This window comes from Sturnira hondurensis, unplaced genomic scaffold (genome assembly GCF_014824575.4).
Source record: "Sturnira hondurensis isolate 20B ecotype Veracruz unplaced genomic scaffold, ASM1482457v3 Scaffold0004068, whole genome shotgun sequence".
In the NCBI taxonomy this organism is placed as follows: Eukaryota; Metazoa; Chordata; class Mammalia; order Chiroptera; family Phyllostomidae; genus Sturnira; species Sturnira hondurensis.
The window spans coordinates 3,563,785-3,590,243 of NW_028076699.1; the positions used below are offsets into that span (position 1 = coordinate 3,563,785).

General features: G+C 44.0%; 1 pseudogene; it reads right to left on the bottom strand.

Moving 5' to 3' along the window:
• Window positions 1-23,926, bottom strand: part of LOC118985032 (nuclear distribution protein nudE homolog 1-like) — a 28,575-nt pseudogene extending 4,649 nt beyond the window's left edge.
• Between the last annotated feature and the right edge of the window lie 2,533 nt (window positions 23,927-26,459).

Sequence of the window (26,459 nt, forward strand, 5' to 3'; positions counted from 1 at the left end):
AACTTTGGAAGGCACCTCAAAGGTAAACTCACAAGAACATGGTTGTCTCTTTCTCTGCCATTCAAAGTCACTGCTGCCAGATTTCTGTTTTAATTGACAAAAGAGATCCTGGCACCATTTACTCACAGAGGGAGCTTGGGGAGCAGAGGATGGCAAGTTCAGTTTTCAATGAGACTGAAGGAAACCGCAGTGCAGACCAAGGTGAGGGACTGTGGGAGACACACCACTGGAAGCTGCACACCAATCAGGCAGCCTGATGTGCAATCATCTTTTTTGGTGGCTATAAGACAGTGCTGGTTCTTATTAAGCTACAAATGGAGTAAAATCTGGAGATGAAAGAATGATGAAGTCTCAGACCCTGTCTGACCTTGGAGTAGGAAAACAGCTTCAAAACAGCCACTGTATATGACTGTAGAAGGTTGTTTTTATTGTTGTCAATAAACGTTCTACTTTGCTCTAAAGATTTGTTTATCCTTTAATCATGAAGTATGCCTCTGGCTGTAGTGACTTTTCAAAACTCATGCTTTACTTTTCTTTGCCCAGGACTAGGAAGTCATCACCCATTAAGGGAAAGGAATGGGTCTTCATTTGGCAAAGGAAAGAAATCTAAACTAGAATGATACCTTATGCCTCCTAATGCAGCAGACAAGCATTTGCTGGCCTCGTTGGTAGGAAACTTGAGGTCAGAAAGACAGAGTAATTCGTTTTAATTCTATTATAATAAGTACCATTTTATTATAATAAGTACTAATAGATGATCAATAATTGTACAAAAATCTGTTTTTCACATAGGAATATTAAGGTTCAGACCAGTTAAATAATTTATCCAAAGTCACACTTCTACTAGGGGCAGAAACAGGTCTTGAACTCAGATCTGTCTGACTCCTTGAACTTGGGCTCATTATGCCCTTCAAAGCATAAACAGAGCTAATGATCAATTCACTTCATTTGAGATTATTTCTCACCTGAAACATGAGAAGAATACATGCATATATAATTATCCTCACCCAAGGACATGCCCATTGATTTCAGAGAGAGGGAAAGGGGGACAGAGAGGGAGGGAGAGAAACATAGATGTGAGAGAGGAACATTGATTGGCTGTCTCTTGTCTGCACCCCGACAGGGGACGGAACCCACAACCTCAGTATGTGCCCCTACTGGGAAATGAACCTGCAACCTTTCCATCCACAGTATGTATAATGCATCAACAAATGGAGCCAAACCAACCAGGACAAGAAGAATATTTTTTGTCCTACTGTGGTATTCAAGCAAGATCAGTTAAATAAAAATAATTTATAAACTTTAAAGCTTTATACATATATATGCAGAAATATTAGACATAATCATGATGCTTGCTTATTATGATTGTGACTTATTATAATAACAAAGTCGTTTTCTTTTTCTCTCAGCCCTAATTGCCACATTCATAAAATGTTTGGGTTTTATCTAAGTTTCCATGGCCCTCCAAGCTCTATTAGCAAATCATGAGACTTTAAAGTACAGAAAGTAAGAGGCTAGGGTGTGCTAGACACCAGGGAGACCTCTTTTGGCTGCAACAATTGCATTGTAGATTAAATCTGAAAAGGGGTTATCAAATCAAATGCTAATTCTCAACTTAAGCTTAAACATGAAAGTATAAAATAGTAAAAAACCTTCAGTCTAGAAAATTAATGAGCAGGTGATTTGGGACCACCTAAATAGGATCACACCTGTGTGTGGTCAACCATAAAGACAAAGCCATAGATGGTGACTTGCGATGCATCAACTTAAAAAGCTTTAAGTCATTCTCCTTTCTCAAAGCCCATGTGACCTGCTTATCCCACATGTTCCTACCTCACTTGTTCTCTTTCTAAGCACTTGCACACTGATTCTCTCATTTGAACATAACATGACCCTGTGAAGGGTCCTGAATAAAGAGTGTGGAGGGTGGGTTAGGGCCCACACCCTGCCATCTACTTGTCATGTGGGACCTCAGACAAGTCTGATTTTAGCTGCCTTCTAGGAGGACTTCTCTGTAACTTTTAGGACTTCCTCTACTTTCAGAACTGTCTGCTGCTTCTAGAAGTTTCCCAACCCTTGGCGAAGAGGGGTTAAATCTGCAATCATGGTTTAGTCAATGCCAGGTCATTTGTGGACGAAGCAACTCACAGTGTATATCCACAGGACAGACCCTCCACTTCTGTGAGCACTGGGCGTTTTATTACATGCCAGGAGTACTATAGACAGAATGTTTGTGTCCACACCCAAATGTATATGTTAAGTCCCAACCCCACAATGTGTGAGGTATTTGGAAGTGGGGCCTTTGGGAGGTAACTTATAATAGTGGAGCCCTCCCAGATGGGATCTGTGCCCTTATGAAAGAGTCCTGGAGGCTCCCTTACCCTGTCAGGCCCTGTAAGGACACAGGGAAAAGGCAACTGTCTATGAGCCAGGAGGCAGGATTTCACCAGACATCCAGTTTCTTAGTGTCTTGATCTTAGACTTCAGCCTCCAGAACCATGAAAAGAAAGTTGATGTATTTTTTAATGTAGTTTATTGATTATGCTATTACAGTTGTCCCATTTTTCCCCCTTCACTCCCTTCCACCCTGCACACCCTCTCCCACTCACATTCCCTCTCTTGAGCTCATATCTAGGTGTCATAAGTTCTTTAGCTTCTACATTTCCCATACTATTCTTACCCTCTCCTTGTCTATTTTCTACCTACCATCTATGCTATTTATTCTCTGTAACTTTTCCCATCTCCTCCTCCCACTCCCCTGTTGCTAACCCTCCATGTGATCTCCATTTCTGTGGTTCTGTTCCTATTCTAGTTGTTTGCTTAGTTTGTTTCTGTTTTTGTTTTAGGTGTAGTTGTTAATCATTGTTAGTTTGATGTCCTTTTACTGTACATGCTTTTTATCTTCTTTATCTTAGATAAGTCTCTCTAACATTTCATATAATAAGGGCTTGGCGATGATGAACTCCTCTAACTTGACCTTATCTGAGAAGATCTTTATTTGCCCTTCCATTCTAAACGAAAGCTTTGCTGGATAGAGCAATCTTGGATGTAGGTCCTTGCCTTTCATGACTTGGAATACTTCTTTCCAGCTTCTTCTTGCCTGCAAGGTCTCTTTTGAGAAATCAGCTGACAGTCTGATGGGAACTCCTTTGTAGGTAACTGTCTCCTTATCTCTGGCTGCTTCTAGGATTCTCTCCTTCATTTTAAACTTGGCTAATGTAATTGTGATGTGCTTTGGTGTGTTCCTCCTTGGGTCCAACTTCTTTGGGACTCTCTGAGCTTCCTGGACTTCCTGAAAGTCTATTTCCTTTGTCAAATTGGGGGAGTTCTCCTTCATTATTTGTTTGAATAAGTTTTCTACTTGTTGCTCTTCCTCTTCCCCTTCTGGTACCCCTATAATTCAGATGTTGGAATGTTTAAAGATGCCCTGGAGGGTTCCTAAGCCTCTCCTCATTTTTTTGAATTCTTGTTTCTTCATTCTTTTCTGTTTGGTTGTTTCTTTCTTCCTTCTGGTCCACTCCCTTGATTTGAGTCCCAGTTTCATCACTATTGCTTCTCTGTACATTTTCCTTTATTTCACTTAGTATAGCCTTCATTTGTTCATCTAATTTGTTACCAAATTCAACCAGTTCTGTGAGCATCCTGATTACCAGTGCTTTGCACTATGCATCTGATAGTTTGGCTACCTATTCATCACTTAGTTGTATTTCTGGAGCTTCGATCCGCTCTTTCATTTGGGTCATTTTTTTTGTCTTGACACATCTGTTATGCAGTGAGGGGCAGAGCCTCAGGTGTTCACCAGGGTAGGTCGACCCAGTCACTGGGTTGTGATGCTGTATGTGGGGCAGGGGTCAGAGAGGGAACAATGGTGCTTGCTCTGCTCCCTGATTTATTTTAGCCACTTCTCCCACCTCCCACAATCAAAATGGGTCCTTCTGGTGATGATTCCTGGGTGGGTGGGTTTGTGGATGTTTAGGACCCTTTGGGTCTCTCCAACAAACTCTCCTGTGAGGCTGGGAGCCTCTCCCGGCACCTCAACCCCCACAGGTGTTTTCAATCGGTGTTTTGAGGCTTTATTTCCCCCACACTGGAACCCTGGGTTTCACGGTCTGTCTCAGTTCCCAGTTTCACCTGATTTATCTGCATGTGAATATGGGACCACTCAGTCCACCAACTACCTTGTGTGCTGCACCCCTCCACAGTCAGCCGCCTTGCTGGGTCCACCCACTGCCGCCTTGGGTGCCTGGGGTCCAACAGCTTTGCCCCAAGTCCTCTCCATCCAGCTGCCTGACTTCACCCCTCCTACAGGTCTGGATGAATGTTTCTTCTTTAAATCCTTGGCTGTCAGACTTTCATACAGTTTTATTTTGTCAGTACTGGTTATGTTTTTGTTTCTAAATTTTTGTTGCCCTTATTTTGGTTGTGCAAGGAGGCACAGTGTGTCTACCTATGCCTCCATTTTGTCCCGAAGTCTCAAGTTTATGTATTTTATAAGCCACCAAGTCTATGGTATGCTGTTATAAGATCCTGAATGGACTAAGGCCATGAGAACTGCAATGAGCTAATGACCCTGCTCTGACCGGGAGTACCAGATTCAGTCCCTAGAATCAAATTCCTGCTCCCTAGGGTCCTCTTAGGAGAAGTGACCCCACCAATCTGTGCTTCAGATTCCTCATATATTAAAGGGACAATAACTATACCTATCTAGTTTGGTTTTAATAAGGATTAAAAACATAATTTATTTAAATTATTTACATTAGGATTTCTCAACCTCCACTCTACTGACATTTTGAACCAGATGATTCTTTGTTGTATATTATAAGATGTTTAGCAGCATCCCTAGCCTACACCAACTAGATAACCTAGCACCCCAAAACCACCTCCAAACATTATCAAATATCCCCTCAGTGCCAAAGTTACTCCCTGTTGAGAACCACTGCTTTACACAATGCCTAGCATGACTATTATTAACTATTACTATGACTTTTATGATTGTGTCATAATTATCAATATCTTCCTCTAAAGACTGCAATATGGATTTCTCTTTGTTCTTTGGTATCAAAGAGAGACAAAGCTCAAAGAAATAAAATCTAGTTTATTTAGATTAAAATCTAGTTTAAATCAAGTTTATTACAGACTTGCTGGCTCCAGTTTCCCCTTGTGTTAAACAGAGACAATATTGCTGCTCTTAGCCTGAGAATTCTGCTCTGAAAAACCCAATTCAAAGACTTGCCTACATTTGAAATGCCCATAGGGGAAAAAGAGAAGATGACCCTTTTGGCATTTCCTTGCAAGGTCCCAATTGTGGCAATTATGTATTCCTAAGTGCCATAGACATCCAAGACAGCAGTGACTAATTCTGCGTGTGGGAGTCAGAACTTCCCAGTGAAGAAGAAGGCTAATTGGATCTTGGATGAGCAGGAATATGAGTGAAATGACTTGTTCCTAAGTCTGGGCTTGATGTGGTTGGATTTTAGCATGCATCATTAAGAAGCAGGCCTGGCCAGTGGGGCATACACTTGCTGCTGGTAATTCATGTCCCTCTAGGATATCAGATCAAGACATTAGTGAGGAAACTGGAGCCCAGAAAAGTAAGCTGACTTGTTGAGGGCCTCTCGTAATTCCCAGAACTACACTCTTCACTGCTCTGGGCTGCCTCTTGCTTAATCACCCTCACTTGGATCCACAGCCTATTTGTCTCCCACCTGCCTCAAATTCCTGGGATCTCAAACTACATGAGACTTAGGAGGATGCGTTAGTCATTTGCATTATTATCCGACTAGCATAGTTTCCTGGCCATGAATCCTCCTGGCTTTGGAGATCTGTAACATGTGCTCATTTCCCTGCAGGGTTCAGCTTCATTTAAGCTCAAACAAATGAGAAATGCTACAAAAAAATGTACAGTTCTTGACCTTTAAGTTCTTCCACTTGGCTAATGGCCTTGGGTGAATTCCTCCCCTTGAATCAAGTCAGGCCAAGTTGTATTATTTTAAGGACTTCAGGCTCAATGCCTTTTTCCTGTCTGGAATGTTCTTCCATTCTCCCAAAGTCCTACCAAGTCTTTGAGGGTCAGGACCAGTGCCATCTCCTTTAGAGGCTTCTCTGATCCCTAGTTCTCCACCACATCCATCCCAGAGCTGTTGCTCCCTTCTCTGAGCTCCTAACACACTATCTCCAATACCCATTCCACGCCCAGCATATTTTAATTAAACACACAAAAAGAAAAGTACAAATTATGTCTTGTAACTTCCCAAGATTATACACCCTGGTTTTGCCCCATCCTTTTGGTTTCGTGTGTCTTAGACAAATGCCATATTGGCTTACTTCCATTACAGAACAGAAAGTTTGTCTACAGGCACTTAGCGAAGCCAAACACTGGACACTGAGGATTGCAGTGGAGGAATATTGGCACTTTTGTCATGAATGGCACCATCCAGGAGAATGGGGAGCTAATTCTCAGGGGCCTAAACTCCCCAATGGCATAGGGTTACAGATTCTATAGGGCAAAATCACAAGACCCTGTAGTTAGGGATTTGGAGTCATGCTGGGAGCTGATTGGTCAGAGGTGAGGTACAGGTAATGACTCATTTCTTCAGCTCTTGAGGACAGATATGAGGTCTGTTCCAGTGTCTAGTCTCATGGGAAAGTAGCCAGGAAGTCAGCCCACCTTAGGGGACAGAAGCTGAAACATATTTAGGTCAAGATGTTCTTTATCCTGACAGAAATCTGGACCATGTAACAATTAGTCAGGTGTGAGCTATTGTCTTCTGCTGTCTTCAAGGGTTCCAATTACCTTGGGAAAAGGCTAGGTCTCTGATGGGTAGAGAGAGATTATTTTTAGAGCTAGGATTTAAACTCCTAAGTTTAATCAAAGTTATAAGGACCCTTATAGATCCAAAGTTATAAGGACCTAAGGAGGCAATAATGAAGGGAATTCTGAGTTCTTTAGATTTTAGGAAGCCATGTCCTAAAAGCAGTCTTATATGAAGAACAAGAGTCTTAAAATGTGAAGTTCCTGGTGTTTGTTGGTCCATTTCCTTTTAAAAGTTTTTCAAGAATATTACATTCTTAGTCAGAAACATAGCTCTTTTATAGCATGTACATTCTTTAAAAATAAGCTTGTCTGTGTCTGTGACACAGATAACAATATGGTAATTGACAGAGGGAAGGGGGGCATGGGGAGAGGTAGAAGAAGGCAAAAATGGGGTAAATGGTGATGGAAGAAGGCTTGACTTGAGGTGGTAAATACACAATACAATATAAAGGTGATGTGTTGTAGACTTGTGTACCTGAAACCTGTATAATTTTATTAACCAACATCGCCCCAGTAAATTCCATTAAAATAAAATTTAATTTTTAAAAAAAGCTTTGTGGTCAGATGCATATATATGACTCCAAATGCTAGTGCTGCACGTTTATTTCTGCATTATCTTGGGAGAGGTACTAAGCCTCTCTGAGCACCTGTGTCCTCATCTGTCAAATTGTGGTGGTCTTATCTCCATCATTGGACATTGTGGGGAATATGTGAGATCAGCGGTATATAAAAGTCTAGCCCAAGGGCTGCACACAGCCACTGCCCCACACATGCTGCTTCCTTTACATTCTTTCTGTAACAATCTTTTCCTGGAACTAAAACACAAACTGCATTCTGCGGAAGGACTTCTCAAGTTTGAAGACTTGCCTGTCGGTTAGTAGGAGCCAGACCAAAGTGGGTCCTTGAGTGTCAGTCAGAGGGGTTTAGATCTTTGAACCTCTAGCTTCTCATTGCTTATGACTCTCTTAGTCACAGATCTGTCTTACTTAGTACGCATAGCCATCCAATTTCAACATGCTCTCACTGAAACTTTTAACCACAGGGATCTTGAGAGAACTTTGTCTGAACCTTTGTGGGTAGGAAAGGGAGGTGGAGCTCAGAGAGGGCTTGTTTAGGAAGGTCTTGTAACGGACTAGTCTGTGCTAGGAGGATTTCAAAGTGATTTTATATGCTTTATCTCATTTTATTTCTAAGGGTCTGTGTGTAGCCCATGTGTGTCCTTATTGTGATTGTAGCTGCTACTGCTACTATTACTATTATTAGTGCTATTAATGGCACTATTACTATTCCATACTACTATAGATAGTTCAGAAGTGTCATAACAGAGTGGTTAAAGTCATGGTCATTGAAGCCAGACTGACTACTTCAAAGCCAACCTCAATTATCTTGTCCAAAGTGAAAATATTAACAGTATTCATTTCACAGTGTGGTTCTGGGTCTTAAACATATCAAGATACATGAAGAGTTTGGAGAAGTATATTTGGTCCAAGTAGTTTATGTAAGTAGCAGGTACTGTATTGTGTTGTTATTATTATTATTGTATGCAGTCATAACATATCCTTAATTTCAAGTTAAGGAATTTAGCCTTTAATTGGTAGTAAGAACACTAACCCTCCAAATGACATTACTGTTGGCTATTTCCAATTTATAATGATGTGCATATCATCATAGCATCATGTGAAATTTCCTTCACTAGACTCAGTTTCTCAGGCACAGGACAAGGACTGGCATGTAGCAAAACCACGAAAAAAGTGCTAGAGGGTCCTGTTTCTCAAATTTGGGAATACTTACATAGGGGATGAATGGTGGTGTGTTAACACCGTATATAAAGAACTACAGGATAAAGGTATTGCATTTTCATGGACTGTCAGATTTATTAGTAAGTAAAGTTTTAAGTAATAGTAAACATCCAGAAATATTATGAACTGGAAGGTCAACTTGGCATAATTTGACCTTCTATTTTATAACTCTTAGGTAACTCTTAGGTAAGCCATTAATTCTCAGAGGACTCTCACCCAAGTCTGCTTTAGGCCCCACCTTTAGACCCTGAGGGGTACCTGATCATTTTCCTCTGTTCTTTAGGGAGTTTTGGAGGTCATGTTTGAGAAGTATTGTCTAGTTGCACACCCTGGGAAGTGATTAGACAAAACAGTAGGGTGTAAGTAAGGCCTTGAAAAGTGAGCAAATGTTCTGCAAGCAACAGTTTTTAGTCACAGGTTTCTAAGAACAACAACATGATCAGAGTGACTTTTTACTTTTTTTTTTTTGAAGATCACAGTGGCAACATTTGGCAGTGAGTAGGAGGTGAAACAGACTGGAGGCAGGGGGACAAGTTAGGAAGAGTTTAGAGTTGCCCGTGGGGGAGATGAAGTTGTCAACTGAGGGTAGGGTACTCCACATGAGGCTATAGGTACAGGCTTGGGAGAAAAGTTAATGTAATAGGAGTGAGGTCCATGAGCATCTGGGCCACTTCATATAACTGACTTGGGCCTTCAGGGCCTGCTCAAGCCCTGAGATCATCCATTCTCATGTCATTATGCCGACATAGCCCAAATTTATGTTTCTAGCTCTGACTTCTTCAGTGACCTCCAGACTCTCCTTTCTACCTTCTAACTGGACATCTCATCTGGGTGATAAAACTATCTCAACTTAAGTTTCCCACAACTGGACTCCCCCAACCCCCTCATTCTTGTACAAGATCTTTTTCTCTCATGGTTTATCACAATGAAATATCACGTCACAACCATTAGGATGGTTAGTATTTAAAAATCAAAAACAGAAACCTGTGTTGGTGAGGATGTGGGGAAAAGGGAACCCTTGTACATTGTTGATGGGAACGGGAATTGGCGCAGCCACTATGGAAAACATATGGCAGTCCCTCAAGAAATTAAAACTAGAACTCCTACATGATCCAGCAATCCATTTTCTGGGTATAGATTCAGAGGAAAGGAAATCAGGTTCTTGAAGAGATATCTGCATTCCCATTTCGTTGAAATATTATTCATAATAGCTAAGATACAAAACAGCCTAAGTGTCCATCTACAGAAGAATGAATAAGAAAGTTGTGAGACATCCATCTCCATCTCCATCTCTATGTATAAAACCACTTTCATTTGATGATGGAGTACAGGTGTGCCTGACCAACTTCATGGCTTGATAGGTTAAACAACATCAGGTTTATTATGAGAAGCTCAGGGCAAATGTTAACTTGGAGGCCCATAGCTAAGCATTCAGCATTTACTAAGCAGCAGTAGTAATGGTGTAGGGTTGCAGAGAAGGAAAACATTATGAGAACACTGTAAAGGGAGGCAGGGATGACATTCTGAGGCAGAAGTGAAGCCAAGAGAAAGGGTTAGGGTCACTATTCTAAGATTGGGGGAAGAAGCAAGCAAGAATTTCCAGGCTTAGATCTCACAAGAGTCCCCCAAAAGTTACCAAAAACATAGTTTCAGGAACAAGCCCTGAGGCTAATTACAGGAACATGAGAAGAGTCCAAATATCCAAACCAGAGACTAAGGCAGGAAGGAGAATGAGCAGAACAAGTGACTTGATGCAGAATCTTATGATACTCCAAACAAGGGCTGCTACGATCTCGTGTCTGGGGGCAAGATGTGCAGGATTTTACTAAATGCTGACATCAGAAGAGACACTAGAGACATATGGCCAAAACATAAATACTGAATGTACACGGCATTGGGGGGAAACAGAAAATAGTCTATTGAGCCTGGGATTGAGAGAAGTAATATTTAAAACATGTTAATTGTGTACAGATTACAGAAGACTTTGAATGTCAAACTAACGAGTCTGAAGATAGTCAACAGTCAGTGATGCTAACTGGTTGATGATAGAGAAGAAGACACCAGGCCCATGGTTGGAGCTTAGTAGAAAAAAATGGATTATACCCTGACTTCTGCCATAGAATGACACACACAGCAAAGAAATTAATGAAACTATTCAAGCTAGAAAACATCTTGGAGACTTTGTGTAATTTTCTGTTTACAGTTAGGAAGACAAGCTTAGAGAATGGGAACTCACAGTGATCTTTGGGGAACTGGAAACCAGTGCTTCTTCCAGCCAATTGTACTTTGAGATTGCAAGGTTAATAGAAAAACAATAGGTCTTCAAATTTTGACATTGTTGGCATAAAAATTGAATGGGGAATAGTCATAAAATTGTGTCCAAGGAATGGGGTTGAAAAATAAAACTCAAAGCCAATCTTCTGACCTAAATTCATAGTTCAAGGACCTGACCGTAGGTTGCCTTTGGCTCTTCTCCCCAACTTCTACAGGTTGGCCTAATGTATATTTGATCCCTTAGTCTGCAATACTTTTACTCTATAAATTGCATAAACCACTGCAAAACCAGACAATGCCGACAAGAGGTTTTCTGTTTTACTGACTTAGTCTAGAAATGGACCCTGATTCCAGAAAAGAGCTGGACACTGACTCCTAGGAAAGGCTAGGTCAATTTAAAGGTAAACCCAATCAAGTCACCAGCCACTAGCTAACACATTTCTTTTCCCTTAACAGGGCCCTAAATAGAGGACTAAAACTCCATTTCTAGAATCAGGGTCTCCCAAGATGGCAAAGACCCATTGCTTATTCCTATTTGTTTTGTTACACTCTGGTGCTATATCAGTAAGAGAAAAACATTCAAAAGTGTAAATGGAGCCCAGCAGAGGAAGCCAGTGTTATTAAGGGGACCAGAAGACTCACCAGGAAATGTTTGATTATTTTTGAAAGAGTGGATGGTACTTCTCCAGATAGAAGATAGAAGGAAGATTACTTCAACAGGAAATAATTTGTGCACAGATATAAAAGACTATTGGGTGGACAGCACACAGCTCAGTGTGGCAAGAAAAGAGGAAATTGAGGGTGTGGAGAGAAAAACGCATTTCAGGATTGTGTAAGGGCATTCAGATGCGAGAGAGCCTGATGTGTCAGGACAATATCAAATAGTTCCATGTGGGCTGAGCCCAAGTACCAGGAGGAGTGTAAAAGGGGATGAGACATAGCTGGAATGTGGGACCACTCAGGCCAAGGAGGGCCATGAGTATTTCTCTTAGGAATTTGGCTTTTACCTTTCAGGTGCGATAGAGACAGTAGTGGGAGCCTAGGGCAGGGGTGTGGAGCCAAAAGTATCTGAGCAAAGGAGTCACATCATTAGAGCCATGCTTTAGGGAAAATGGATTGGAAAGAGAGAGACTGAAAATAGAGTGACAAATACATGCCCGTGTGAGAAACTGGAAAGGACACAAACCAGGGCCTTGTTAGTGATCTAGACAGTTCTACTGAGAACTTTTCCCCAAGTTTTCCCACCTGCACCAACATCACCCCTTTCTGAATACCTTACCACTAACACAAGTCTTGGTCATCGAACCTTTAAAACACTGCTGTAGATTTGCCTCCCTTGTGCTATGAAGAGCTTGAAGACAAGGACAGGGTCTGAATAACATCTCTAGCCTGGCACCCAGCAGAGTCAGTCTCCATGACAACGTTTGTTGAGCGAATGTAGGTTGGCATACTGGAATGAATGAATGAATGAATGAATGAATGAATGAATGAATGAAAATAGATGCAGCTGGGTGCCCCACCCACCTAGTCCCTTTCTCTTACACCTTGTGCCCAGGTCCTAACGCTGGCTAGGTAAATTGGGTGGAGTTGTTCCTTTATTCATTCACTGGTAGTCTTATTAATGACTTTTAAGTGCCACTTAGTTACCACTCAAATAGGAAATGTAGAAGCAAATGTAATCAGTTCACTGGGCAACTTGTGGAATGTGCTATTTCCTGTGACCAAGACACCATGAATGCATCCCACACCATTCCTCAGGTCCCCCTTGGTTTTGCCCACACAGATTCATAACCTACAGAGCCAAGGCAGATTCCTGATATTGAAGGTGGATGATTAAAGAATACACACAGCTGGTTCCTCAAGACCTGAGTGTCTCTGGCTCAAAGTCCTAGGCATAGGATCTTTCCACACAAGAAACTGCCACACGGTGATCATTGCCTTTTAACAGCTATTGCATATCTTTTATTGGATCTTACAACACTGCAAAGCAGGTTCTGCTGTCCCCATTTGACAGATGAGGGGCCCAAAGTTTAAAATGGTTAAATCGCAACCCTGACTGCAGTGGAAAATCACTTGGGGAGCTAAGTGATTTCCACCTCCAGACCCCAGTCCAGGCCCCTCCAATCAGTTTCTGGGGTAAGACCCAGGCATCAGGGTCCAAGTGATGAGTAAAAAACCCAGGACTGGTGTTCAGCCTTCCACAGCCTCAGAGGACTATCCAAAGCTCCTTTGTCAGTATGTAAAATTCTTCTCCAGAACTGTCCCGGAGAGCTTCATCCTGGTGTAAACAGTCAGGAGCTGGGTAGGAAGCAGGGTAGTCAATGGATAGGGGAAAAAGGCATCTTATCAATTTTTCACTTTCCTATGCTGCTTGCTTTTTGATCTCAAACCACAGGATTTATTTGTGACTTCGATGGTGCATGAACTGCTTGGGTTCCTCAGGCCTGTCTCGGTCAGAACACAACACAGCCTGTTTTCTGGCAAGCGAGGCCTTCCCGGTACAGAGGCCCTGCCTCTGCCTCCTCTCTGATTGGGGCAAAGCAAAGGGCGACTTTGGCAGCTTTATGGGCTGCTCTCGGGCTGCTGACACAGCCGCCTGACAGATGGCCTGCCGTGCTGCGCTGCTGGGGCCATGTTCCCAGTTTCACCAAAGAAGCCCACTCGGGGCATGTGTTTTGGCTTCTTTTTATGAGATTTGTGTTAGCCCATGAATCACAGGGTAACCATGTTGGAAAGAACCTTAGAGATCATCCAGTCTACCACCTCCACTATCACCACTCCCCACACACTTTCCTGGTGGGAAAATGGAGGCTTATTTGATAATTAAGTATGAATAATCATAAAATTCAACACAGTAAAATATTTCAATACCAAGAAATTATTATAAAAATAGAGGTTTATTTTGCATCAATTATGTGCCAGAGACTTTACACATTGTCTTGACTAATTCTAAGGACTCTCAGTGCGCAAATCTGGGACTGCCATTAGTTTCGCAAAGCCCGTATTGCATTGCCAAGAGGGTCATGGGTCCCCTAGAATAGCGCTATTCATAACTTGTGTGGGCATACCTGGTGGCCCTCTTAAGACTGATGACAACCATAGGAGGAAGCCGTCATCCCTGTAGTGAGTCGGGATACTGCATAACTCTTTCCTTCTCAAGTATGAATAACTCATCACACAAAGATCACCAGCCAAATGGGAAACAAGCATCACCACTTTAAATTTGTGCAATCACCATGTGTATCTGGTAGCTTTTGCTACCTAACAGATTACCCTAAAATTTAAGGGCTTAAAATAATAACTACTTGTTATTACTCAAAAATCTGCAGGCCATCTGAGCAGTTCGGCTGACCAAGAGTTTGGCTGATCTTGGTTAGGCTCATCGATATATGTGCATCAACTTATGGGTCAATCAGAGGATGGATAGTCTTCAGCAGCCTTGGCTAGACTGGCTCAGATGACTAGGACCTCTCTCGATTGGCCCCCCTTCACTCAGAAAGCTAGCCTGGGCTGTGCTTGGAGGTTACAGATTTCAAGAGAGCAATGGGAACAGGTAAAACCTTTTAAGGCCCAGACTCAGGCCTCATACAACACTTCTGTTACTTTTCTTTGGCAAAAGCAAGCCAAAAGGCCAATACAAATGACAGGGATAGAGAAAAAAAATTCCACATCTCAAAGAGAGAAGATACAAAAATTCATGGCCGTTTTTGTACTCTACCATACCTTGTAAGAACAACAACAAAATTACAGAGTTGTAAGTGACATTGGTTAGAGAACATTGCTTAGGATTCCCTCTGGAAGAGGTATGACCTATGGTCTCCCCGTGATATGCCCAGTTATAGGTGGAGTAACTGGATCACAGAGAGAAGATGGGATTGTCGTCCAAGGCAGTGACTTCACCCACTACTAAGGGACTAAAGCTTGACCTTCATTGGTATCGAGCACATTAGACACTCCTTTTCAGAGAGAAGTATATAAAAGAGTGGAAAAAGAGTTTGTCCCACTAACTGAGAGGGAGTTGGAATGCACATTCTCTCCCCCATGGGTTATATGGGAAGAATAGAGGAGAAGGTCCCTCCTTGATCAACAAACCTTAAATCCAGTCAAAGACATGGAGACTCAGGGGGATTTGGATACCTGGCCAAAAACACGGGGACAAACCAATTAGGCATGCAGCCCAAATTGTGATACCCAAGTCAATTAAGACAGCCTTATTTGGATTCCCATCCTGAATACCTGTACTCCTTTGCTGAAAGAGCCAAACGAGGCTCTCAAAAATATTGAGCAGCTATTTTGGTCCAAGCACCTTTCTATAAAACAATGTGTAAAATCTTTGCCACTCTGAATGACAAGCATTATTATTTTCATAATGAAGGAGAAACACTAAACTCAGGGCAATGAGATGCGTTCAACATGATACAGTTAGTAAATGGGGTAACATGGGATAAATTTGAATTAATGTTCCCACTAAGTCCAAATGTTCTATTTGTTAAAAATTACTCAATTCCCTTGGCATGCATTGTATGCAACAGGCATAGCAGATTATCTTTCTCCCCCCCTCCCCAATTCTTTATTCTTGAGTTCCTGCTTTCTCTCTACCTGGAATGTACCACCAACCACATTTTGATGACCAAAGATTTCTCATTTTCCACCTGTATCTGCTACCCTAGCTCTCTACCTATAAGACCTCTGCCATCTTTAAAGGACCAGCTCAAATGCCACCTCCTCCAGGATTCAGAATTGTCTGCTCTTTTCTCATCCCTCCAGGAGGAAGTCATTTTCTCTTACTCCCTCTGTGTCCTTACATTTCATTTCATACCACATAGTGCCATATGCCATTACCATTTGTTTACTTGTTTAATCTCCTATGCTTTGAAAACTTGTTGACTCATGTGGCTCATTATTGTAATGCCAATGTCCAGAACAGAGCCTTGCAAAAGCAGACAGTTTAAAAAAAATAAAAAAGGAGCAATAAGATGCCTATGGTCAGGTAGCAGGTATTGCGTAAATCTTCATCTGCTGCTAGAAAACCTTGGAAGGCTGCCTGGAGGAAGTGGTGGGTCTGAAATCATGAGAAATTTCTGTCTGAGTTTCCTCTTTGCCTTCAGTTCTTCTCATCCCTTTGGTCTCTGATGTCTAAAAGGTGTTGAAAATGCTTTGGTAGATAACAGTAGTTTGTCAAGCTTGGTTGTGACTATTCTTGGAAATGAGAAGGGGAAAAAGTGTGCGCAGGCTGGTGTGGTAATAATTTAAGTTTTATCCAAATAAGATGTGGAGGACTGCTTGAAGGGACACATTTCTGGCAGCTGGTTGTCCCTGGAAAAGATAAAAGGAAGGATGAGAAGAGAGTATTTTGTAGGAGCTCTCGCCACTTTGGAACCACACCACTTTTGTTTCTAATTCTCAGAAAAAAAAGAGGGCTTGGGAGTAGTGATTTTCTAAAGGTAAAAGAGGAAAAATCTTTACTTACACTGCTTGTCACTGATTTATCTGATAATTCCTAGCACACATACATTATTTACAATCTATAAAGTGTTTTCCATCTGTTCTCTAAGTCTCTAAACAAGTGTGTGGAGTAGATGAACCCATTACAGAGTGAGAAGTGCTTGAAGCTTAAACTCACAGTATAATTTAAGTTTTTCATTGTCTCTTTTTAAGAGACTTTCAGCATGACACATGTTTTCTTTTCGATGACTTTTGATTCTTCTTCCAAGACATAAAGACTGACTCTTTGAAGATAACTCTCCCCCCAACCAGGCGATCTAATCTAGAGGATGTGATTCAAGACAGAAGAATAAAAGAATAAGATAAAGGCTTTAAGTAAAAGAAACATTCTGGCCCCTAATTCTAGTGTGGTCTTGCCTGTGGCATCTCATGGTCAAGAGCAAATTGCTTCAATTGTCTTAAATTTCCCAGACAGAACGTTAATCATTTCTTCCCTTCATCTCCCAGAATACTTTCAACACTATACTATCATTTAAATTTTATGATATATGTATTGTTTGTCTACAGTCACCCCCTCAGAGATGCTCTCCCTGACCCTTCCATGTAGAGAGGCTTCTCCTATCATAGTCTCTGCCTTTGCCCCTTGTTGGTTACCTTCATAAACACTTATCACAATATGTCATTAGATTCTTTATAGCTCACCTTCCTTGGTAGAGTTTCTGGCTCTTTCCCCAACTGGAATGCCAACTTCATGAGGACAAGAGCCAAGTCTGTTTTGTTTACCAGCCCTGTGCTTCAGTGAGGTCAGCTCTCAAATATTGATGGCCTGGACAATACCTCCTGCAGGAGACAGAAGGCTCCTCATTAGTCCAGGATCTGGTAAAAGGGCTGGTGCTGAGCCAAGGGTTGTGTTGACAAAAAGAACATGTCCCCAACCCTCACCTCACACTGCAGCCTTGACCTATGGAAGAGGGAAGGTCTATTTTCAACCTTGTACTCAAGTTCAAGTTCTCCACCCCTTACCAGTCTCTCTGCAGAGAAGAAAGAGTTGTCTATATGGTTGGAAAGACCCTGACAGTGCTGGGTGGGCCCTGAATTGTGAGTGGGCAAGGACACTCTATGAAATGGCACCAGGAGCTGTGTGTACATCCTCTTCTGCTTCCTGAGGCCTGAAGAACATTAATCTCCTGCTCTCTGAGTCTCTTTTCTGTCTTTCAGATCAGTTAGCCCACTTCTGCCCTCCTGCAACGAGCATCTTCTGAGGAGAGGGCCAGGCAAGTCTCCCTCATTTGTGTGATTATTTTTGGATCAGTGACCTTGGGCTTGTCTTCACCAACCCGACATCTCATTTGGCAGACCTTTAGTTGTAAACTCAAACCCAGATCCGGGGTGTGAGAAGGCCTGGTTAGGTCTAAGCTGCTTTCTCCAACACAGTTCTTAGCAGTGCTTTGCAGTGGGGTATTTGGTGCTTTCCCAGCCACTAATGAAACTGGCATTTTATTTTCTGTTGTATTATGGATTCGTATATATGGTACCTCTGGAGGCAGGAGGGATAACAGGATTTAAGCACCAAACTGCACCTAAATCACTAAGTATTTTACTTCATGGCAATGGTTTTAGACCATCTGTAGCCTAAAAATTCAGAATCCCTAAGTGTAGAGTAAAAGAATATAAAGGCAAGAAGCATCCCAGGACCCCTACACAATTTAAAATTTGAAAACCACGTCCTAGCAATTGCTGAATAAATGTCCTGTGAATTTGACTGATGGACCTTCTAGATTGATCAAACCAGCTCTGAGGTCCTGAGTTTACTCCTTTATTCTCAACTGACAATCCAATTCTGCATGAGGAAGTTGCTAGAAAATGTTTATGGGCATTGGCATTAAACCCATCTGAGTTGGGGTAACAGCTCAGTCAGTCCCCGGCTGTGCAACCTTAAGCTGGGTACTTCACCTCTTTGAACAGCAGTTTCTTCAATACATAAAACTGGAAAAGTGTTAGCCACATCTTAAGATAGGTGTGAGGGTCACCAATAGCGTACGTGCAGTTTTTGATGCGTAGAAGTAGTTAGTGAAATGTGCTGTGAAAGAAAATGAGCAAAAAACAAAGAAAACTTCCAAACCTGAAGGGCATACGGCAGAAGGATGGAATGTGCATCATGTGGTGAAGAAAGAGTACGTTAAAGGTTTTGAACTTTCATCTGGATTCTGGGGTAAACACATGCCCATCCTCATATGTGCACGGACACACTTGGACATGACCTCCAATTAGTCTCATTGCTGCAAGACAGAACACAGCCTACTCCAACCTCGGGGTGTATCTGAACCAGTTCTCTGTTTGCTTCTATCTGACCTCCACCAAGCCCTGTCACAAGAACACCTTGTTTCCATAACCTTGAAGATACCAAGTGCACTATCTTCTCTGCAAGGGAATAAAACACTCAAGGCCATGATGTTTTGTCTCAGAACCTTCATTAGTAGAGATCAGTGAAACTAATTGAAGCTCATTAGTTGGAGAGTAAAGCATTCTTGTGTAAAATAATTTCCAAACTAAAACCAGAGAATGTCTGTGCTGTAACATATACTGGGGGGTGATTTCGTTCAACACCCTATTTTTTTTTCAGATGAAAAAGCAGGCCCAGAAAGGGAAAGCGACTATCCTCAGGCCAGCCGCATAGCCAACTTCTGGTTAGAACACAGTGGATCACAGCAAACCATGATGCAAGGCCAGGGAGAGGTCTAGAAATCCATGAAGAGAGCTTCAAAGAAAAATATTTTCCCTGGTGTGTATGGGTCCTTCACTGGAGAGAAGACTCTCATCCTTTGCACATAGCCTAGGCACTTGGCCCTTCACATAACAGATTCTTTATTCAGGAGATCAGTCCCTAGGAAGCTGTAAGCCAGGGCTATTTCTTTAGTCCTCATAACCATTTATGGAGGTGGGCATTGTCATCACACACTGGCAGAGAAGGAGACGGCAAATGTGCTGAGGCCCTGATACGCCGAGTCACACAGCTCACAGCTGCCCGCCCTGACGTGAGTCACGTCTGCCTGGTTTCTGAAGATCTCTCTCCGCTGCACCTGCTGCACCTGGTGCAGCATATTTACTTATTTTTTGTAATAACTTTTTAAAGGAAAAAAATATGTTTCATGAGGGCACAGGATCTTGTCTGTTTTATTCCCTATTTCTTTATGCCTTGGACAGTGCCAAACACCCAAGAAGGAAGGGAGGGAGGAAGGGTGGGAATAGATGAGAGGAAGAGAGGGGAGGGGTGGGAGGGATGGATGAGTTCTGCTTCTGCTTCAGCACCTCTATTTTCTGTTATAAAAGCAGATCATGGTGCCGAACTCAAATGTGCACAGCCTTTATCTTTTAGAAAATGCTTTTGCATTCTTTGAATCCCTCCCAATAGAAAGAAAATAGAAAAGGGATTTTTACCACTGTTTTATAGCTCCATTTATATATGATGGTCTCCTGAGAGATACTAATAACTATGCTAACCTTGGGATGCCACAATGACCACAACCTGGTTCTCATGAAGCCCTTTCCATCTGTCTCCCCACATGGAGTACTGCAGGCAATGGCTGGAGTGGGGTGGAGGTGGGGGGGGGCGGTGCTGCTATAGTGGGCCTGTGTAAAATGGGAAGAGATGCTTCCTTGAGGCCTTCCTGATCTCTGTCCTCACACAGAGCAGATGCTGGAGATGAGATTTGGAAGAGCACACGTAGAAGGAACAGCGCATACAAAGGCACACATGCCTGAGAGGTACAGTGCCCTTCAGGAACACTGTGGCTGGAACCTAAGTTGCGTCCAGAAGAGCAGGCACAGGTGCTGGACCGGCAGCCGTGAGCAAAGACCAGACCCTCTGGATTCCCTCACTGCTTGGACTTCAGGCTGAGGCAGAGGGACTACTGGCCTTTGTGTGCCAGAGCGTGGCCCCATCTGATCCTCAAGGGCAGCGAGAACAGTTAGAAGGTTGGAAGGATCATCGTGGAGAGGATGAAGAGAGACTGCAGAAAGACCAGCCAGCCTGTGGCACTGCAGGAGAAAATATAGGGAGACTTGGTCAGAGCCAGTGCATAATGGCTGTGCTTCTAGGAGGACAGAGGTTCGCCCAGGGTCTCCCCCATCAAGCAGATGGCAATCCTAGCTCATCACTCTTCCCTCCAGCCAGGGCCAGTGCCGCCTCACACCCTCAGCATCCTGGCCAGCTCCCTGCAGAGGTGCTGCATTCCCCAACCCCCTGCAGCCCTTGCTCTCTGCTCATATACTTGCTCCTGGCCCTAGGGCTCCCGACCTCTGCTTACGACCCCCAAATTGAAGGCTTTTTACCCCTCAGGGAGGCTTAGAAGTTAGTTACAAAGCTGCAAGCAGTAGGAGGATGTACAATTTCCTCTACCCTTGAGGGTGAAAGTGGGCCATCACCCCCTACTGAGGGACCTCCTGTTCACTCATTCATTCAGCAAGTATTTATTTTGTGCTGAGCCCTGACACCTACCTGGCCTCTCAGGACCTCTCCTCACTTACATTTCTGAAGGCTTGTTTAACGTTAAAGCTCAAAGAGACTTTTGAATTCACCTAGGCTCAAGGTAACCACGAGATTCTTCCACAGCTACAGTCAGCAAGTTGGCAGGCCAGGTCCCTGGACTGACTCCCAACTCTCTGGGATTTCCATGACCTGGTAGCAGCCTAGGACCTTAGGCCTTCAGTGTGGGTCTGATCAACCCATAGTGCTGTCCACTGCTGGAACAAGAAGGATATTGAGGTACTGAGAACCAGCAGGTGAGTGACTGTCCCTGGTGCCAGGTGAGAAGGGAAGAGGGGGTTCCCTACCACCGTGCCACACCAGCCAGCGCTCTGGTACAGGTGGTGTTTATCCTTTCCTCCTTCTGCCTCGATGTGCTCATTGATGAGCCGGAGAGCACATCCTGAATGTTTTTGGAGCTGTTAGCTATTATGTCCTAAAAAATAATGATAATAAATTGCACACTGGCTCTTTTTCTTTCTCTCTTTCTTTCAAAGCAAAAGGAGAGCTAAAAATACCAAGCTCCTTCCAGGGCCCACATCGTGTCCGATTTACCACCAACAGGAGGGTCCCCCCGGCCCGGAGCCCCTGTTTACTTTGAAGAGCTCACTCAGCACCAGCTGAGAGGCCTCTTGGCCCCAGTGCCTCTGGGAGGACGCCTTCCCGGGCTCCTCTGCACAGGCAGACGGCAGGCTGTGCACGGCCGACAGCACGGAGCTGCACCCCCGCCCGCCGCCTGCTCCTCGGGCCACCAGGTCTGCGTTTATTATTCCAGATGATAAAGCATACTGTCCTGAGGAGTTCAAAGCCCTCAATAACGCCGCTGCCTCACGGGCAGGAAAGTTGCCGTTGTTTATTTCGTGGAACAGCCGGCCAGCCTCCTGCGCTCTCCTCTTCTCTGCCCCTCGCCCTCTCTCTGTTTCCCTCTCTCCCCCTAGCCTCTTTTCTTCTCTCCTTTTCTTCCCATCTCAGGCCCTGTTTCCTATTCTTTTGTTTTCCCTCCTTCTCTTTGTCCTTCCCTGTTCCTTCCTCTAGAGAGGCCCCCAAGCAGCTCTGTAAAATACAGTCTGAAACCCCCAAGTTAGGTGCTAAGCGCCTCCTTGGCGCTAATACTGGGTAAGAGCCGTTCCTTTCCACTGTGTCTTAGACCACACGTTGTGAGTGGAAGTTCCCAAGGTGGGCGCTCACAAGGTGGGCACTAACTGCAAGTGCCCAGCTTTCACACCCGAGCATGGAAATCACGGGCCCAGCCTGCCTGGGATGTTAGTATATTAGAAAACATGAGAGAAAGCGGGGAATCCCTATATGCAGTGGCGTTGCGTTGACCAGAAGGTTAGACAACTCTGCAACATTCCTAGATTTGTCATCGTGGGGAAATTGATTCTGTGGACCTCGTTTCTGGTATGTCTAAAGCAGTTATAGGAGTCCCTACCTGACCCTCTCCAAGGAAGGACAAAAGTTTACCTAGGGTCATCCGTAGGAAAATTCTTTGGTGCCCACACAGTGGCATGGTAATGTTATTACGGGCTACCCACTCCCGTGGTTATTATAACAAGACGAGACTGCCTGCATAAACTCCCTAACATGTTGTCAGGCACGTGTGAACATCGGCGACAATTATCATTTGCCGCCGGCTGGGTCCCCCAAGCAGAGGGCTGAGATGGAGGTGTGCGTGTGGAAGCTGTGTCAGGGACTGCTCTTGGGACCCACCCAGATGAAAGGGAAGGGACGGTCGCGGGGTGGGGGAAAACGTGGGCCGCTGCGCAGCCTCCACAGAGGGCTCAGCCTACTTTACAGGGACCGCTGACATGGGAAGCGCCTTTCAGAGTTGCCTCGAATTGGGGCTAGGAGGCCAGGCATATTTCTGCCCCGCAGATTTAGTCATTAGCTGTGGGCTGCCCCAGCAAGGCAGTGGGATCTCGGGAGAGGTCGCTCTCGTCAGCTGATGCAATCCTCAAAGGGGACTAAGAACTGAGGGCTGTCTTCTGGCAGCCCTCCCAGAAGCTGGAGAAATCGTTCTTTAAGTGCAGAGGCGAAGTCTGGGCCATGCATCCAAGCATCCCCTACATCATCATTATTATTACATCAATATAATGATTTACTTCATTTCCTCATGTGGCTGAAAAATTCTGGCATTGGCCAAAGAGTCTGTAATTATAAGAGAAAAATGTGGAAAAATTATTTCTACCTAACCAACCAGTAAGTAAACACTCATCTGCGGCTACTCAAATGGAAACTCACAATGGACGTCAGGTTGAACGGTCCATTGGGTGCACAACAGTCGTGATTTACAAGACCACTTACAATGGTCTCCTAATAATCTCCCCGATTTGCGCTCTCTGTCATCCCCTGCTGGCCACTTCTGTGTATTGCCTCAGTAGTTCTTTCTGACTCTCACTTCTCATATCACTCCATTGCTTCACCATAGCCTAGGGCTTCCATTCCCCAATAGGCCTCACTCTCCCTTGGAAGCCTCATTCCCCGTCCCTTCTTCCATCCCTCCTCCTCATGACCCCAGCAACCATTCTACACTCCAGGGACCACACTGTGTCCATCCATGCCTGGAATTCCCTCCCCATATTCTCCCTGGGACGAATTCCTACACATTGTCTCTGAAGCCCAGCCTATGCGCCCCCTCCTCTGTGTTGTAGGCATCTCATTTCTAACCCTTAGAAAAATAAACCGCCAATCAGACTCAAGGTTGTGCTTCTTTCACTAGAAACGGCACTGCGACGAGAAACTGCCTAGGCATTACAGTCAGCCTCAGTCTGAATCCATTGTACTGCCTCCTGACTTTCAGCTGTTTGGCAAAGGACTCTGAGGCTGTGTCCTCACCTGTGTGATGAGAATAATACCTACTTCAAAAGACTGTTCGAAGGTGAAATGAGGTGACAGCTGTGAAGCACCAGGCCCCGTGCCGGGCATGGTCAATGCTCGGCCACCTGTAACCACTGTTGGGGACCCAGAGAGCAGAGTCCATGTCTGTTTTCTCTTCTCGAAGCGCAGATTTGGCACAACACGGTGGTATCTCCCCCACCAGACTGCAGGTTCCCTGAGGGCAGGGTCCATAACCCCTTGCTCAGGATTGCCTTCCTAACACATAGCTCGGGGCCTCCATAGGTATTTTTAAATAAATTAAAAATAGTCCAGAAATGTTGGCATAGATGGACTTGAATTCCTTAAGGTTTTCCAATGCAGAGGGCATCTGCGCCATTTTTCGAGAAGGAGAAAATGAAGTCTCACGGTGGCCAGCCCCGCAGCCTTGGCAAACAGACTGAGGGAGGAAGCACGGGCCTGCTGCGGTGAAGCTTTCCTCTCTCTTTGAGCAATGCCGCCGTGCTGGACGAATTCAGACTAAACACTTATACATCATTGTCTCCATGTGCATTTCTAATGTGTCTGCATCAAACTCTGGGGAGGGCTCCTGAGGACAGTGCATGAGACTGAGACCACCACAAGGTAATTCTGAACATGTATAGCTGTCATTCTTCTGTCACTCTGCCTGGGGCAGCCTCAGGGCCAGTCCCCAAGGGCAATGACCCCATCTGATTCATTCGATCCCTGAACTCGTCCTTTGTGACCTGGGCCCAGGCCGGCTCACCAGATCCTGCTTCTGAGAAGAGACAACAGATTGTGTGGCTAATATAAATTCCACTGAGAAAAGATGGTCACCTCTGGGCTTCGTTAATTGTTCCTCATAAGAACATTTATGATATGATGAATATTTGGGGGAACTCACGTTCAAACAGTTATTTACTTGGAGGAAAAAACTCAACCACATAAACACTGAAAAAGACAAAGAATATCAAAGGTTGCATTCCTCTCTGTCACTTGATATTGAACAAATATTTATTGAATGTCCACCATGTGCCAGACATTACCCTGTGGATTGGAGGCCCCAGGATACGAGACGTCAACCCTGTCCACGTGAAACTCAGAGCAAATCAGGCAGGCAGCATAATAAGCACTATGGTCAGCTAAACACACATGCAGATCAGAGGCCCAGGGCAGAGTTGGGAAGGCTCCCAAGAAAATGGTAATTATGCTGAGACCTAAGGGATCATCTCAAAGTTACTCATGTGAGAATGAGCAAGTAGGTAGAGGAGAAAGGACTGTGGTCCTATCAGAGGAAATGGTGTGTGGGAAAGCACAGAGGTCGAACAAACAAACACTGGTCATCGGAGTGACAAATCCAGCCCCCGTGGCTAGAGCACTGAAGATGCAGAGAGGTGGTCATGAGGAGGCTGCAAAGACCCTACAACGAAAAAAACAAAACCCACGTTGGGACATGGCTTTTCCCAAGAGCATAAACTAGCCATAAAGCCCTTTAAACAATATCCTAACCCACAAATCCTCCCCCAAATCCTCTGTGGAAATAACATATCGGCCACACTCAGTCAACAGGAATGTCCCCAGTTCCAGATCCCATACTGTGTGCCTCTAAATTACCAACTCAATCTAAGAGAATTTAAAGCTTTCTTTTAGAGCTTGCCTAAGACTGAGGAAGTATGAGAAGTAGAAAGAATAGTGGATTCACGTGGTGGCTAATTGTGTGTGTCAGTGGGCTAAGGTCTGGTACCTGACAGTTTGGTCAAACAGCAGTCTGGAGGCTAGCATGAAGGTCTTTTGTGTGAGGTGGGACAAAAGTATATTTACAGTTGTGAGTCCACAGAAGAGTCTGTTATTGTATTATTTATTAATTACTTTGTTATTTTTCATAAGAACAACTGTATACCTACCATTTCTCCACCCTGTATATTAACATTTATAATCACTTGTCTTTAAGTAAAGCAAATTACCCTACACAATTGTGAGTGAGTTCTATCCAATCAGTTAAAGGCCCTAAGTGAACATCAAGGTTTCTCAAAGAAGGAATTCTGCCTCCAGACTATATCATGGAAACTCTGCCTGAGTTTCCACTCTGCTGATCTTCCCTAAGGATTTGACACTCAAGACTGCAACATCCAGTCTTGCCTGCCAGCGGCCCTGAACACTTCTGACATGCCAGCCCCTAGAATCCTGTGAGCCAAGTCCTTAAAATTAATGTCTCAGTGGATAGTGAACAGATAGGTAGATAACTACACTGACAGATGGATAGATAGATAGATAGATGGATGGATGATAGATAAGAGAGAATGCGTACACACACACAATCGGTTCTGTGTCTCTGGAACACCTCGACTGTTACAACTGGGCTTCACAAAGCCCACTCCAACCTTCTCTATCATTGAACTTCTCTGAGCCCGTTGTCTCACCAGGACAACGGAACCTAATCACCCTCCTTTAGTCAGCACCTAGTGGTTACCTCAGAGTATTTCTCTTCCCTCTGGTTGACTGATTGGACCGATACACACGCAGTGAAGGACGTTCTTCTGCTGACACAGGCCGCCCTCGATTAAACCTGATCTGGAGTGGGCAGCACTAAACAAACGAAGAAGAATTTACTCTGAGTATTATTGCCGCTGTGACGGATGGCTGTTCCAAAGGCTATTTCTCAAGAGTTCATGGTAGAGAAAAATGTTCAAGCTTGATTTTATGTGTGTGTGGAAAATAAATCGTATGACAAGGGTGGCGACATTTGGACGGGGAGAGGGCTTAGCTA